The sequence below is a fragment of the Cervus canadensis genome, chromosome 7 (assembly GCF_019320065.1).
Source record: "Cervus canadensis isolate Bull #8, Minnesota chromosome 7, ASM1932006v1, whole genome shotgun sequence".
Taxonomy (NCBI): Eukaryota; Metazoa; Chordata; class Mammalia; order Artiodactyla; family Cervidae; genus Cervus; species Cervus canadensis.
In genome coordinates this window covers 57,566,146-57,581,019 of record NC_057392.1, presented here as the reverse complement: position 1 = coordinate 57,581,019, position 14,874 = coordinate 57,566,146, and the positions used below count along the sequence as shown (strand labels likewise).

At 38.2% G+C, this 14,874-nt stretch overlaps 1 protein-coding gene across 4 annotated transcripts in view; it reads left to right on the top strand.

The window, feature by feature from the left end:
• The window catches only part of MAP3K13 (mitogen-activated protein kinase kinase kinase 13), a 161,065-nt gene that overhangs the window by 65,194 nt on the left and 80,997 nt on the right, over positions 1 to 14,874 (top strand). The gene's annotated exons all lie outside the window — the stretch shown is intronic.

Below are 14,874 nucleotides of genomic sequence, written 5' to 3'. Positions count from 1 at the left end.
GAGCATTTTTCTAAGATAAACTTCCAACTGAAATTTGTTTATTCCACTGTGTCTGGGAAACATGGGAAACTTCTGACACGTTCCAGGTGTTAAGTTGGTTCGATAGTTTGCTTGGAGTTTTAACAAAAAGTGTCTGAATTTGTTTTCCAAGGCTTTGGTTGGTTCTGGTGAAAGTTGTGGTAGTAAAGAAGAGGGATGTGCCATTGTGACGTGTTCTGCCCCTGGGGCAGCTCCTCAGCATGCAGAATCTAATAGCATTTTCCAACTGCCTCACTCAGAGCAGTTCATAGTCTAGTCAGCAGCATGTACCTGGTTGTTCTTTCCAATGAGAGAGAACACAAGAAGTCTTATTTTATTTTTTTTTTATCATTCAGCCTTGTCTTGTTTACCTTATATAATCAATACTTACTTTTGAAGTTTTAATATTATAATCTGCTCATGAAACAAGGCTTCTAAATTATGGCTCTAACAATATCTTTTGAATTATTCTTATTAATGAATCTCCCAACTGTGAACTTATTTCAAAATTACCTGAGGATTTAGAATTTTCTTTTATTTCTCATCTTTGGTATTGTCCTCACTCAATTTGTTTTTCCTGAGTACATTTGAACTCACTAGAATTATAGAAAGGAAAATTTCTGCCTGCTTTTAAACAAGATTTTTGTCCTATGCTAAGAAAACTATGGTGTCATGCCTTGCTATTTTTTATCTGCAGATTGAATAAATAACAAAATTCCCAACATTTGTAAACACCTTGACTTATTTCAGCATGTTTTGAGTATGTACCTTCAGATACATTGTTGAAAGTAGCAATTTCAAAGTTATTTTAAATTATTAAAGACTTTTAAGTCACTGCTAGATCAAAAGACTCCTTAGGATTTTTTTAAAAGATGTGTTTACAGGGACACGTTCACTGCTGGTCCGTTGGTTAAGACTCCACGCTTCCATTACAGGGGGCACGGGTTTAATTCCTGGTGGGGGAACTAAGATCCTACATGTTGTGTGGTTTGGCTAAAAGCAATAATAAAAAGAAAAAAAAAATGTGTTAATCAGACTCATCTTAGGAAATGTTCATCAGATTTTGATATACATTTTGCCAAAGAGAGCTTTATTTCCATGAAAGAAATCTAGTCTGCCCTTTGGTTTTATTAAAGTAAAACTATCCCTTTAAGGCACAGAGTGGATATAGTCTCCCTCTCTCTCCACTCCTAGTGGCTGTATTCTAAATGATATTTATTTTCATGTATAGTGTACTTGTAGGGAAAAAAACAATAATTCTTAATTGTTTAATATCAAACAATAAAATCCTGTGTATCAGTGACTGTCAATAGATGGCTTTCTGTTTAAAAATTGAAGCTACTCCAGAAGTAGGAATTAATTTATTTAGTAAACAAAGTCAGTCAAACCAGAACCGTGTCCTGGGGAGCTGTCAAAAGAAAGGTTCCTAAGGGCCAGCGGCCACATCCACTTTACGTGGTGAAACAACCATACTTTGAATGGCAGAACCGGTCAGTTTGGTTTGCACTGGCTACCTATCTTCTCTCTATATGCTACAACTGAATTAATTGCTTGGTGAGTTTAAATGAATCATGATAGTCAAGATGACCAATTCTGCCAGGTGGCAGCCTGACTCTTACAATTTCGATTAAAATAAAAAACATTCACCAAGAACACTCTTTTACTTTAAAAAAAAAAAAAAAGTCATTTAAATGATCTCACACTCTTGCTCTGTGTCAGTTATTATTCCTTAAGGATGTGGGGGAAAGAAAGAATTAGAAAATACCATCTTTACCCCTAAGGAATCTAGAAGGTAAGATGCCATATATTTTGAGTGTTGTGGTTCAAAAATTGGTTTTTGTAAACAGACATTAAGATTAGAATTACCTGGGGGAACTTTCTGTCTTTCCAATCCAATGGTTTTTAGTACGATCACAGAGTTGTTCAACCATCTCCACAGTCAACTTTAGAACATTTTCATCATGCAAGAAGAAACTGTCTACCCATTATCAGTCACTCCTCATTTCCCTTCAACTCTCAGCCCTAGGCAACAACTAATCTACTTTCTCTACACATATACTTGCCTATTCTGATCATTTCTTATAAATGAAATTATACAGTATATAGTCTTCTGTGACATCAGTTGACCTTTGAACAATGTGTGAAGGGAGTTAATCTGAGTATAATTTGTACTCATCCTTTGTATCCACAATTCTGCATCCTTGGTTTCAACCAACCATGGACTGTATAGCAGTGTGCTATTCACAGCTAAAAAACTATAAGTGGAGCTGTGCAGTTCAAACTCACGTGGTTTGGGGGTCAGCTTTGTTCTCTTAGTATAAGATTTTCAAAGTTTATCCATGTTGTAGCATGTATCAGTGAGTGGTTCATTCCTTTTTATCACTGCATAATATTTCATTGAATAGCTATACCACATGTTACTTACCCATTTGTCAGTTGGTGGACTTGTGGTCTTTCCACTTTTTGGCTGCTATGGCTGCCAAATGTACAAATGCTGTGTACATTTGTGTGCAATTTTTGTGTAAACATGTTTTTATTTCTTTTGGGTATATACTGAGGAGTAGAATTGTTAGGTCATATGATAACTGTATGTTTACTATTTCCACACTTTTTCCACAAACCATTTTCCAAAACAGCTACACCATTTTGCATTTCCACTAGCAATGTATGAGGGTTGCAATGTTCATCGGCAAATATTATTATCCATCTTTCTGATAAGAGCAATCTTAGGGAGTTTGAAGTGGTAGCTCATTGTGATTTTGGTTTACATTTCCCTGATGGGTAATGATGTTCAGCATCTTTTCTTTTGCTTATTGGTCCTCTGTATTTCTTTTTTGGAGAAATATCTATTCTCCCTAAGATCCCTTGCTCATTTAAAAAAATTAGGTTATTTATCTTTTTATTATTGAGTTTAAGAGTCCTTTATGTATCTTGGATATAAGTTCTTTATCAGGTATGTGGTTTGTGACTTTTTTTTTTTTTGTTCTGTGGGTTGCCCTTTCATTTTCTTCATGATATTATTTATAGCACCAAATGTTTTAATTTCTATTTTTGTCATTGTTGCTTGTGCTTTTGGTGTCATACCTAAGAAGGCTTTGCCTAACACAAGGTTATGAAGATTTACTCTATGTTTTTTTCTAAAAGTTTTAAAGTTTTTGTTATTACATTTAGGTCTGTGATCCATTTTGAGTTAATTTTTGTGAATGGTATAAGGAATGGTTCGACATGATTCTTTTGAATGAGGTTATCTACTTCCAACATTTGTTGAAAAGACTATTCTTTTCCCCACTGAATTGTCTTGGCACACTACCAGGGAACTTAAAAAAATACTGATGCCATGCTCCTGCCTCCAGAAATTCATATTTAATTGATCTGTGGTGGGGGCCAAACATCTGCATTTTTAAAAAGCTCCACAGATGATTCTAATGTGCAGGCAGGGAAGAAAACTGTTTGTATAGATAGAGGGTTAGCCTCACAGAAGAGGGACACTATTTCTGAAACAGGAGACAGGATGAGTGAAGACATAGAATTCTGATGTGGAATGAAGAGAAGAAAGAAAAACTAAGATTCATACTGGAAGCATGGGATTTCTTGCTAAGTACGTGTTAGTCATTTTCAAAGAATGAGGGCATCATTGGAGGTTAGTAAAATATGTTAAAGGAAGAGAAGGAGCTTATTAAGCAACCTCTACATGCTTGTAAGTCTTTTGGGCGCTTTCGCATAAATTATCTCATTTCAAGTATAATCCTCATAATATGAAGTGAGTACTACTACTCCCATTTTATAGATGAGAAAACAGGCTCAGAAAGATTGTCAACGTAACCAAAGACACCACTTAGTGCACATTAGACCTAATTTTTAAACCAAACTCTAATTCTTGGGGGCTTCCCTGGCTGTGGTGTTGGAGAAGACTCTTGAGAGTCCCTTGGACTGCAAGGAGATCAAACCTGTCAATCCTAAAGAAAATCAGTCCTGAATATTCGTTGGAAGGACTGATGTTGAAGTTCCAATACTTTGGCCACCTGATGCAGAGAACTGACTCATTGGAAAAGACCCTGATGCTGGGAAAGATTGAAGGCAGGAGGAGATGGGGACTACAGAGGATGAGATGGTTGGATGGCATCACCAACTTGATGAACATGAATTTGAGCAAGCTCTAGGAGTTGGTGATAGACAGGGAAGCCTGGCGTGCTATAGTTCATAGGGTCACAAAGAGTCTGACACGACTGAGCAACTGAACAGAACTGGTAGCTCAGATGGTAAAGAATCTGCCTGCAGTGCAGATGACCTGGGTTTGATCCCTGGGTTGAAAAGATCACCTGGAAAAAAAAAAGAAAAGAAAAGATCACCTGGAGAAGGGCATGGCAACCCACTCCAGCATTCTTGCTTGGAGAATCCCATGGAGAGAGAAGCCTGGTGGGCTATAGTCCATACAGTCGCAGAGTCAGACACAACTGAAGCAATTTAGCACACACTAATTCTTAATCCCATTCTCTGTCTCTGTATACCATGAATTTTGAGCATTGAGTTCTACCATCAATCAAGCTTGGTCCAGTCCAGCATGAATCTAAATCTTCTCTAGCAATGGTCTGGACTGGACAAACAGTAAGATAAATTGGATAATGGGGTAAAGTGTTGGCGCAGTAGGTGCAGTGGAAGATAAGAGGGTGAGGTGAATGAAAATTATCATGTGTTAACTAATCATGGAGCTCAGCCTGACTGTATTCTTCTTGGGTGTAGCTGACAGGAAAAATCCTAAGAGGACAGAGGGCCACAGGAGAATGATTGAAGAGATTGATGAGGAGACCAGGGTGGAAACAAGAATATATCAAATATACTTGGCAGGTGCAGAAATGTTGGCATTTATTTAATCAACAAATATTTATTGAGCATTTACGTATACTCAAGGTACTGGGGACCCAGAAAGAGAAAAAATGAGACAAAAATTATTGCTGTCTTGGGGAGCTTATTTTATTGGGGAGGACAAAAAGTGAATAAGTAAGTTATGTTTAGACTATTATAAATGTTAAGGAGAAAAAGAAAGGTAGGAGGGGAATAGAGGGTAGGGATGAGGTGAAATCAAAAAGGAACCATGTCATCATCTGGTTTATGTGCAAATGTAGATTCCTCAAGGAGACTAAGGAACCATCAAACTGAGGGTGCAGTGGTAGGGATGAGGTGAAATCAAAAAGGAACCATGTCATCATCTGGTTTATGTGCAAATGTAGATTCCTCAAGGAGACTAAGGAACCATCAAACTGAGGGTGCAGTGGTAGGGATGAGGTGAAATCAAAAAGGAACCATGTCATCATCTGGTTTATGTGCAAATGTAGATTCCTCAAGGAGACTAAGGAACCATCAAACTGAGGGTGCAGTGGCTAACCATGCCAGGCACTTTGGGTTTATAAAGAAAGCAACTTCTAAGTACTAAAACTCAGAGTGACTAGTTAACATTAACTTTTTGTTCAGCATCTTATATATATCCTGTACCTGGTACAGAGCAAACACTTCAGAAACATTTGTTTATTGGATGAGTACAATTTTTTTGGATTAGTAATTTTTCCACTGGTTGGAGGGCAGGGCAGAGATGATGCTTGGGAATTTTTTCGAACTTTGCTTGCCTCCCTTTTAGGATAGATCCTTCTAAGTATGCATGTATACATACAGATGGGGTTAGGGGTATCCTTCCATAAATGTCCCAATTGAGAATCATTGCATACTGAGGGATAGTTAACAAGGAGGATATATTTTAGTGTTCAGATGAATTGGGCCGAGACCATCAGCATAAGGAATACTGGAGACTCTTACATTTCTTATGCTTTTTATACTTTAGCAGAAGATTCACATGCACCACCTTGAACACAGGGCAAATTGAACCCTTGGTGTATAGTGAAGCTTTTTTAAAATACTAGTTTTCAGTAATGAGGTTCTATTATGCAGCCATTTACCTGCCATCTTTATCTAAAAGATTGCTGATATTAAAATGGATAAAATCAACATGTCTTCTGTTTACCTGCTGTAAGACACAGTGATGCAATTGTTTGTTGTTTAGTCGCTCAGATATGTCCAACTTTTTGCAACCGCATAGACTGTAGCCCACCCGGCCCCTCTGTTCGTGGGATTCTCCAGGCAAGAATACTGCAGTGGGTTGAAGAATTGGACTTGAGACTTTAAGAGCCTGTGTAGCAGTCTAAGATCATCCTTGGCAAGATTCCAATTATCTCAACTTTTTAAAATTTTCCCTCAACTTTGGTCTTAATATATGAGATGGAGAAATTGTTCTTAGTGATTCAAATGTCCTTTCTAACTCTAACATTGTTGGGATTCTTAAAATTTGTTTATTACCTACATCAAGTAGGCAAGTGACAGTTTGTAAGACAATCTTGTTAAAATCTACCTTATTCTAATCTTTCTTAATACTTTTATAGAAGTTTAACTCCCATGGGCTGCTGCTACAGTGGAGAAGGAAGGGAAAAGTGTCAGAAGTGTTTGAGGTAAAGATATCTGGGTGAAATCACTTTCAGGTTTGCCTGGAGATTTCCTCATACAGAGAAAATGAGTGCTAATGAGCTCTGACTATGCCATCTTAAGATAGGCCCATTTTAAATGTTATTTGTCTTTGCTATCGTTCTTTATAGTTAAGAGAGAGTTTCCATTTGACTAGTGATTTGATGGTCTGGGCTAATAGGGCATGTGGCAACAGATAATCTAATAACCTCAGTTTGACTGTGTTTTGTAGCCTTTTCCTTAATCTGACTTTTATAAGTGCTCTTAAGAAGCAAACTCAGTTTGGTTCTTTCTGTCCATCTCTCACTACCGCCTATGATTCTCTAATTCAGGCCGAAGTGTGATGAAGGATGAGACTCGGTGAATAAGAAAATGAAGACCCACTAAATCCATAAATGGTACAACCAGGCTTTGAAAAAATATTTTGTTATTTTGTATGAGAGTTGCTAGCCTTTGAAAATTATTTTCACATTCTCCAGATAACACTTTTGTTGCTGGGTTAGTGTTCTGAGTTTGCAGATTTTATTAAAAAAAAAATTTTTTTTTTAAATTATAAAACAGAAAACCCCCTTTTAATTTTTGTCCTCATTTCCTCCAGTCTAAAATTTTTCTTATATCCTTTTTATCTGTGTAATAGTCAAGCAGAGAGGTCTAATGTCTAGTCTTAACATCTGTAATAATTTCATGTAGTCGTTCCATTTAGTAACAACACATATGTGTAGCAGTGTGGCTAAAAACATCTTACAAAAAGCAATCACTATTGCATGTAAACCCTAAGAGAATGTGTACTAACTGCAATTTTAATTATTTAAAAATATAAGGAAAGACAATATAGGACTTTCCACTGACAAGATAGTAATTGTCTTCAGTGTGCTAATTTATATTGTGAATTCCTGGGCAGGGGTAATAGCTGAATTCAGCAGTACTAGAAGGACAGTTTTGTGAAATTCTGGATTACAAAAAAAAAAAAAAAAAGGTCAAAGAAGTAAAAAAAAAATGAGTTGATTAAAAGTGAATGGCTGGAAGCTTCCCTGGTGGCTCAGTGATTAAAAAAAAATCTACCTGCCAATGCAGGAGACACAGGTTCAATCTGTGCTCCAGAAAGATCCCTTATGCTGTGAATCAACCAAGCCTGTGGGCCACAACTACTGAGCCTGTGTTCTAGAGCCCGGGAACAGCAACTATTAAGCCCACATGCTGCAACTACTGAAGGCCTTGGTGCCCTAGAAACTGTGCTCCACAGCAAGAGAAGCCACCGAAGTGACAAGCCCACACATCACAACAAAGAGGCGCCCCAGCTTATCATATCTAGAGAAAAGCCCACGCAGCAGTGAAGACCCAGCATGGCCAAAAATAAATAAATAAACTTTTAAGTGAGTTTAGTCAGTGGCCCACTGGCTAAGACTCCACGCTCTCAGTGCAGGCAGCCTGGGTTTGACTCCTGGTCAGGGAACTAGATCCCACATGCCACAACTAAAGATTTCATATGCCACAAGGAAGATCTAAGAGCCCAAGTGCTGCAATGAAGACCCAGTGAATGGCTTAGGAAATAGCCAAAGACAAAGGATTGGAGAAAGGGGATAGAGAGCCCGGGGAGACTGAGCCGCTGCTCACCTGCCTAGGCAGGTGGCAGCCGGGACAGCAGTTTCCACCATAAACCAAAAGAAATGGACCTGAGAACCAGACTGAACAGACCCTTAGAGTCCTAAAGAGGGCTGTCACAGTTGCTGTTACTAAAGAGGACTCAATTTGCCAAATAAGCCCTCTGAGGCTTCTTATTACCCCTGAGGCACTGTGCCTGAGTTTCTAGTAGCTGTCCCTCCTGCGTTTAATGGGACACATTAGGCTATCTGCAGGCGTAGATAACCGTGGATAATTGAGATTAGTGAGATCAAGCCCACTAAAACACAAAACCATGATTGCTTGTTGCAGAGAAAATAATCTTTTGATTAAAGTGAGATTAAGCATTTTAGTAAGTAGTTACCAACTATTTCCTCTTATATAACAAATTCAAATACAGATACATGCAAAGAAGCAGATGCAACATACCTTTAGATATTTCCAGGAAATACTAGACCTAAATTACGGACTCATTTTAAATTTTTGCTGAGCATAAAAACTCCTGGGAAATATCCACCTGATACTGCAGCTGCTGGGGCTCGAGAGCCAGGCTGAAAAGAAATTTTACTACTTTGCCCAGTTCTCCCTCCTCCCTCCTCATCCTCCCCCTCCTATTTCTGGCCATTTTTGAACAGAACCTCCTCCATCTGTTTGTCGAATCAAAAATAACTGAACATTTGCTTTATACTGCTTGTGTTAATGATCAAAGCTGGGCCCCAATCTAATCCTTATGTGTTCTCAGAGACCTGGAGACCAGAGTAGATTTCTTGGAGAAAGAAAATCAATCACATAATCCTTTATATTTTCTTAATCCTTTATATAATCTTTTCTCCAATCAGGGCTTCTGCCGTAATACATTGAAACAGCACCCACTCCACATCACCTGCTCCCCTTTGATCAAAAGTTTATCTTCACGGATAAGGATTTCTTTAAACTGAGTCTTACATCTTTGATACTGGCTTTTGTTAATGTCAGCTATTTTTGCCACAGATTGTCTTTTTCCTGCTATTTAAAAGGCCTTGGAATGGCTTTAAAAACAGAGAGCAGCTAGCCACTCATGTTCTAATACCCTGAACTGAGGCTGGAAAGTAAAAAGGAATGACCAAGAGAACCTCACTATTAAGGCAGGGCAAAGGCCGCCAGGTTAAGGAGAAGGAAGGCAGTCCTAGGAGGTACCTGTCCAGGAGGCTGTACTGTCTTATAGCCTCGCCAAGCTCATGAGCAATATGAAGCAGTAATTTCATTATGATTTAACTGAAATGCATATGGCTTGTACCCAAAAATGTCTTTATACTGGAAAATAGTTTTGTGTTTGAATTGAGTGGGCTGAACTTGAAGATTCAGGGTGAGGAAACGTAGTCTCAAGAATTCTTCTAAAAGAAATCTCCAGTTTATTCCTGAGTCATTATAACCAAAGAGTTGCCTAAGACTAAAACACTAAAGCTTTGGAGCTTAGTTTGGGGACCTGTCCTTTCATTGCTGTACATATTTATTTTTCACCACAGGAAACTGGAAGTTAAAAAAGTTATTTTTCTTTGATACTCTTTACCAAGCAAATTCTCTTATTTGAGATGTAATTAATAAAATATAGTTTAGAAAAACTATTCAATACGAATTTTTCCCCAGGTACTTAAATTGTAGTTTCTTTAATAGAAGGTACCTAAATAATAAGAGAAAAAACTTCTATTTCTGTTTCTCAGTTGACCCATCCACATCAGCCTCCGCCCACTAACCATGACTCGGTCTCACCATCCCAGCTGCCTTACCTGCCTCCACAAAACCTGGTTCTATACAGTGAGAAGTATTTATGAGCTATACATTGATTATATTTTCCCTCTCTTCTACAAAATTAAGATGCGCTAGCAATTTAAAAACATTAATCTTGCAAAAGATCTACACATGAGCTAGCTAATACAGTGGTTCTCAGAGTATGGTCCTAGAACCAGGAGCATCAGCATCACCTGGGAACCTGTCAGAAATGCCCAGTTTCAGGCCACTCCCCAGATGTTCTGAATCTGAAATGCAGGGGGTGGAATCAGGCATCTCTGTTTTAACAAGCTGGCCAAGTGATGCCACTGCATAGTAAAGTTTGAGAATCCTTGATTTATAGGATGTCTCAGAATTGTAATATGGATAGGAATCTGAGGACTTCGTTAAAAACCAGATTCTGATTCACTTAGTTGGGTAATCTTCTTTTCAGCATATCTAATTAGCTCCCATCTGCCTGCAATGCAGGAGACCTGGGTTTGATTCCTGAGTTTGGAAGATCCGCTGGAGAAGGAAATGGCAATCCGCTCCAGTAATCTTGCCTGGGAAGTACCACAGACAGAGGAGCCTGGTAGGCTATAGTACATGGGGTCGCAAGAGTTGGACACGACTTAGCGACTAAACCACCACCAATGCTGACGCTGCTGGCCCTGGGACAATACTTTGTGTTGAAGAATTGGCAGGGGGATACTCCAAGAACTGGACTTCCCAGATGGCTCAGTAGATAAACAATCCGCCTGCATTGCAGGAGATGCAGGTGACATGGGTTTGATCCCTGGGTCAGGAAGATCCCCTGGAGGAGGGATGGCAACCCACTCCAGTAGTCTCGCCTGAAGAATACGCTGGACAGAGGAGCCTGACAGGCTACAGTCCATGGGGTCGCAAAGAGTTGAACACAACTGAGCACCCCCACACACTTTTTGTTGGTGATTTCACTATTTAAAAGAGCCCCAAAGCATAGTGTTGAAGTGCTGCCTGGAGTTCCTATGAAGGCTATGATGTGCTGAGAAAGTCAGCTATGTTTAGGCAAGAATTACTGTGTGGTCGGCTGTGAGTTTAGTGTTAATGAATCAACAGTGTATATTAACTAGAGGGTCTTTGTTAAACAGAGGTACACATAAAACAAGTTTGTGTATCAATCAATTGAGGAAAATATTGTGTCCAGGGGCACATAGAAACCTAACCCTGTATTTCTCCTAGAAGTATTGGTTCAGTATTCACTAATTCATTGTTCATGATGACTTTATAAAAGCATAACCAGCACAGATAACAAGAATAACTACTTAGTAATCAATTGATAGAATTTATGCTGCCTTTTTAAAATGATGGTGATGAAATCTGTTCAATCAATATGAAAAATATATATAATGTAGTAGTAAGAGAAAAACAGGAGACAAAGTTTCAGGTACAGCACAGTTCAAGTTATGTTTAAAATTTTTCAAGGGAAAAATTGAAGGAAGTACACCAAAATTTTCTGAGTTAGGGTGAAAGAGTAATTTTTCTTTATTTCTCAAATTTTTGTAATATTGTTATGTTAGGTTTATAATGTTACACTTTAAAATCTGTGTCTTACTAGTTTTTTCAGAGACATAAGGTATTACTATTGAGAGGCACCATCTATTCACCTTCTTGAGAGCCAAAGTCAAATACATTCTGGCTGTGGGGTTGACCTTCTTAGGATAGATCTTATTAAGTTTGGTATAAGAGAGTATGCTATCTTTGTTAAGCCAAATAAAACTGCTCTAAATCACAATGTGAACATCCAAGAGAAATCCAGAATTACAAACCCCTTGCAAAGGTTAACTAGCTATTTGATAGATGCTACTGGAACCATGCTTTGTAAATAACTTGTCTTGCCTAACCACAGCTTTTCTAATTTCTCTGCATTTTTCTACTCTTTTGACATAGGTAAAGAGCTTGGCTTCTAAAGTCAAAGAGTTGAGTCCTGGCAGTTCCATTTATTAGCTACCTATGCCTATAAGTTATTTAATGTCTCTAAGTTTCCCCCATGTATGCAATAAGGGTAGTTCTAGAACCTAATGAGTGTTAAATGAAAAGCTAAGCAAAGCACATAAGATACACTAAGCCCTGAATAAATGGTATTTACTATATGTTAGTTTTATTCTCTTCACTGATTAAAAAAAAAAAAAAGACTGAGTGTCAATACCTGGGGAAAGTATTTTTTAAAAGAAAAAGAAAGAAGAGAAAAAGAAAAAATGAAAAATTATATTCCTGTCCACTCACAGTCCACTTAAAGAAACTGAGATGTACCCTATAATAGAGCAGTGGTTCTCAAACTTTTGGTCTCAGGAGCAAAAAAATTATTGAGATTCCCAAAGAGTTTTTGTTTATATGAGTAGTATCTTCTAATTTTACCATAATAGAAATTAAAACAGGAAAAACTTTAATACTAATTTATTTTTAAAAACAAGTACACATTCATGTAACTTTTTGTGAAAAGTAATTAGTTTCCATACCTCCAACATTTTTTGTGAGGAAAATGGCATTATGAGAAGAGACTTATGTAAATCTTTTAATGTCTGACTTAGTAGATGGTAGTTGGATTCTCAGTTGGCTTCTACTTTCAGCCTATCATAATATCAAGTGACATGTAGTAGCCCCCAGGAGATTCCACTGTAAAGATTAGTGGACTTGTGAGAGAGTGTGAGTGAAAAAGGAAAGTGTAATGTTTTCATTATTATGAAAATAGTGCTGACTTCATAGACCCTCTAAGGTCTCAGGGATCCTCAGAGGCCCCAGAGCACACATCCCAGTGCACTCGGGATGTGAGTGTGACAGAGGAGCAAGAACCATAGCAAACATCACTATTGTGCTCCCCTTGTTCCAGACACTGTGCTTTCCGTCGTTAAACCTCACAGCAGCTCTTATTACAGTCCTTAATTTCCAGATGAAACTGAAGCACAGAGATGTTAAATTCCTCAAAGTGGAGCCAGTATTCCGTTTTAGATAGTCTGGCTTCAGTGTCCAAAGTCTTTTCTATGCCACTGTTCTGCTTCCCTAATCAGGAATTGAGTAAGATTTCGTAAAGAAGACAACATTTTTCTTAAAGGATATATAAGACGGGGTTTCTTATAGACAATCTTAAGAGAATGCTTCATTATTAATAATTACAGAGTAGGATTTTATTTTTGAGAGAGTTTTTAGCCTTCAGCTTTCACTAATAAGTTTCTTCTAAATCACTTTACACTTAGACCTTTTTCCTCTTTCACAACTGCATCACCAGTGCTCTCCTGCCTACCCTAGTCTACTCAGGGTTCTGAGTAGCTGCCAGTTACTAAAGACAGGATTTTTTTCCCCATTCTTTGTTTTTTGTTGAGATAAATTTACAGTTTTAACCATTTTAAAATGTGCAGTTCAGTGACATTAAGTATATTCATATTGTTATGCCACCATCATTGCCATCTGTCTCCAGAAATTTTTCATGTTCCCAAACTGAACTGCTGTAACCCATTAAAGAATAACTCCCCACACTCCTTTCTCCCCAACCCCTGGCAACCACCATTCTACTCTTTGTCTTCTATGAGTTTGACTACTCTAGTTACCTCATATAAATGAAATCATACAATATTTGTCTTCTTGTGACTGGCTTATTTCACTTAACATAATGTCTGCAAAGTTTATCCATATTGTAGCATATGTTCAAATTTCTTTCTTTTTAAGGTGAAATAATAAACTTAGGATTTTAAGAATAAATCAAATGCAGGACCTAAAAAAAATATCAGCTAAAGAAAAAACAGAATGTAAAATACTACAGGACTTAAGGGAAGTCCATAAAGTTATATTATACTGCTTCTATGCCTTATTACAAAGTTACTGTTTTCAACATTTATTCTACAGAATTCAGTAGGAGATTTAAAAGAAAAAGAAGAATGGCTGGACAATAGATAGGACCCCTCATGTATACTATAGCCATTTCTTGTGATTCTGGTCTTTTCTCTTTCTCGTGCTTCTTTTCTACCCCCATTCCCTTTTTTCTGTCATAGAGGAAGTAAAACAAAACCCTCTTTCAGCTCCTCTAGGAATGGCCATTTTATGGAACTGCTCACAATTTTAAAAGCTGATAGTTAAACATTTTACTCAGACTTTATAAAATAAAAGCCTAAATATTAATAAGCTGAAGTACATTCTGTTTAAGCATAACGAATTCTTTTCTCATTGGGGTTTCAGGGTTGGCAGGGAATCATGGTCCTTGAGAAGGCTTTTATAGAAAAGTTTGTTATTATCCTGGGACCATATGGAGAACTCAGCTTTCAGAATATGTTCTTGAATGAGTACTGTATTCTGGTTGCTGTGCCATGCATTGGGAATATAGTGGTGAACAACCAAGTCACGGCACCCGCCCCCCCCAGAATTTACAGACTAGTAGAGGAGATAGATAAAGAGCAATTATAATACAGTGGCATGTGCTATTAGGGGAAGGGTAAAGAGGTGAAGGGATACCAGCTGCTTGTGGAGGACATAAGTGGAGAATAAACACAGACTTGAGGGATCCAGGAAGGAAGTGATACCATGAACCCTAAAGAACAAGCAAGAGTTGAGTGGAGGCATGGAGAAGGAAATGGCACCCCACTCCAGTACTCTTGCCTGGAGAATCCCATGGATGGAGGAGCCTGGTAGGCTAGTCCATGGGATCTCTAAGAGTCGGAAACGACTGAGCGACTTCACTTTCACTTTTCACTTTCATGCATTGGAAAAGGAAATGGCAACCCACTCCAGTATTCTTGCCTGGAAAATCCCAGGGACAGAGGAGCCTGGTGGGCTGTCGTCTATGGGGTCGCACAGAGTCGGACACGACTGAAGCAACTTAGCAGCAGCAGCAGCAGAGTGGAAGAAGGTGTACAGAATGTGTTGCATGCAAAGCAGACTGCAAGTGCTAGATTCCAGAGGAGAGAGAGAAGGCAGTGAATTCTGAGAACTAAATTGAGTCTGGCTGGTCAGTTG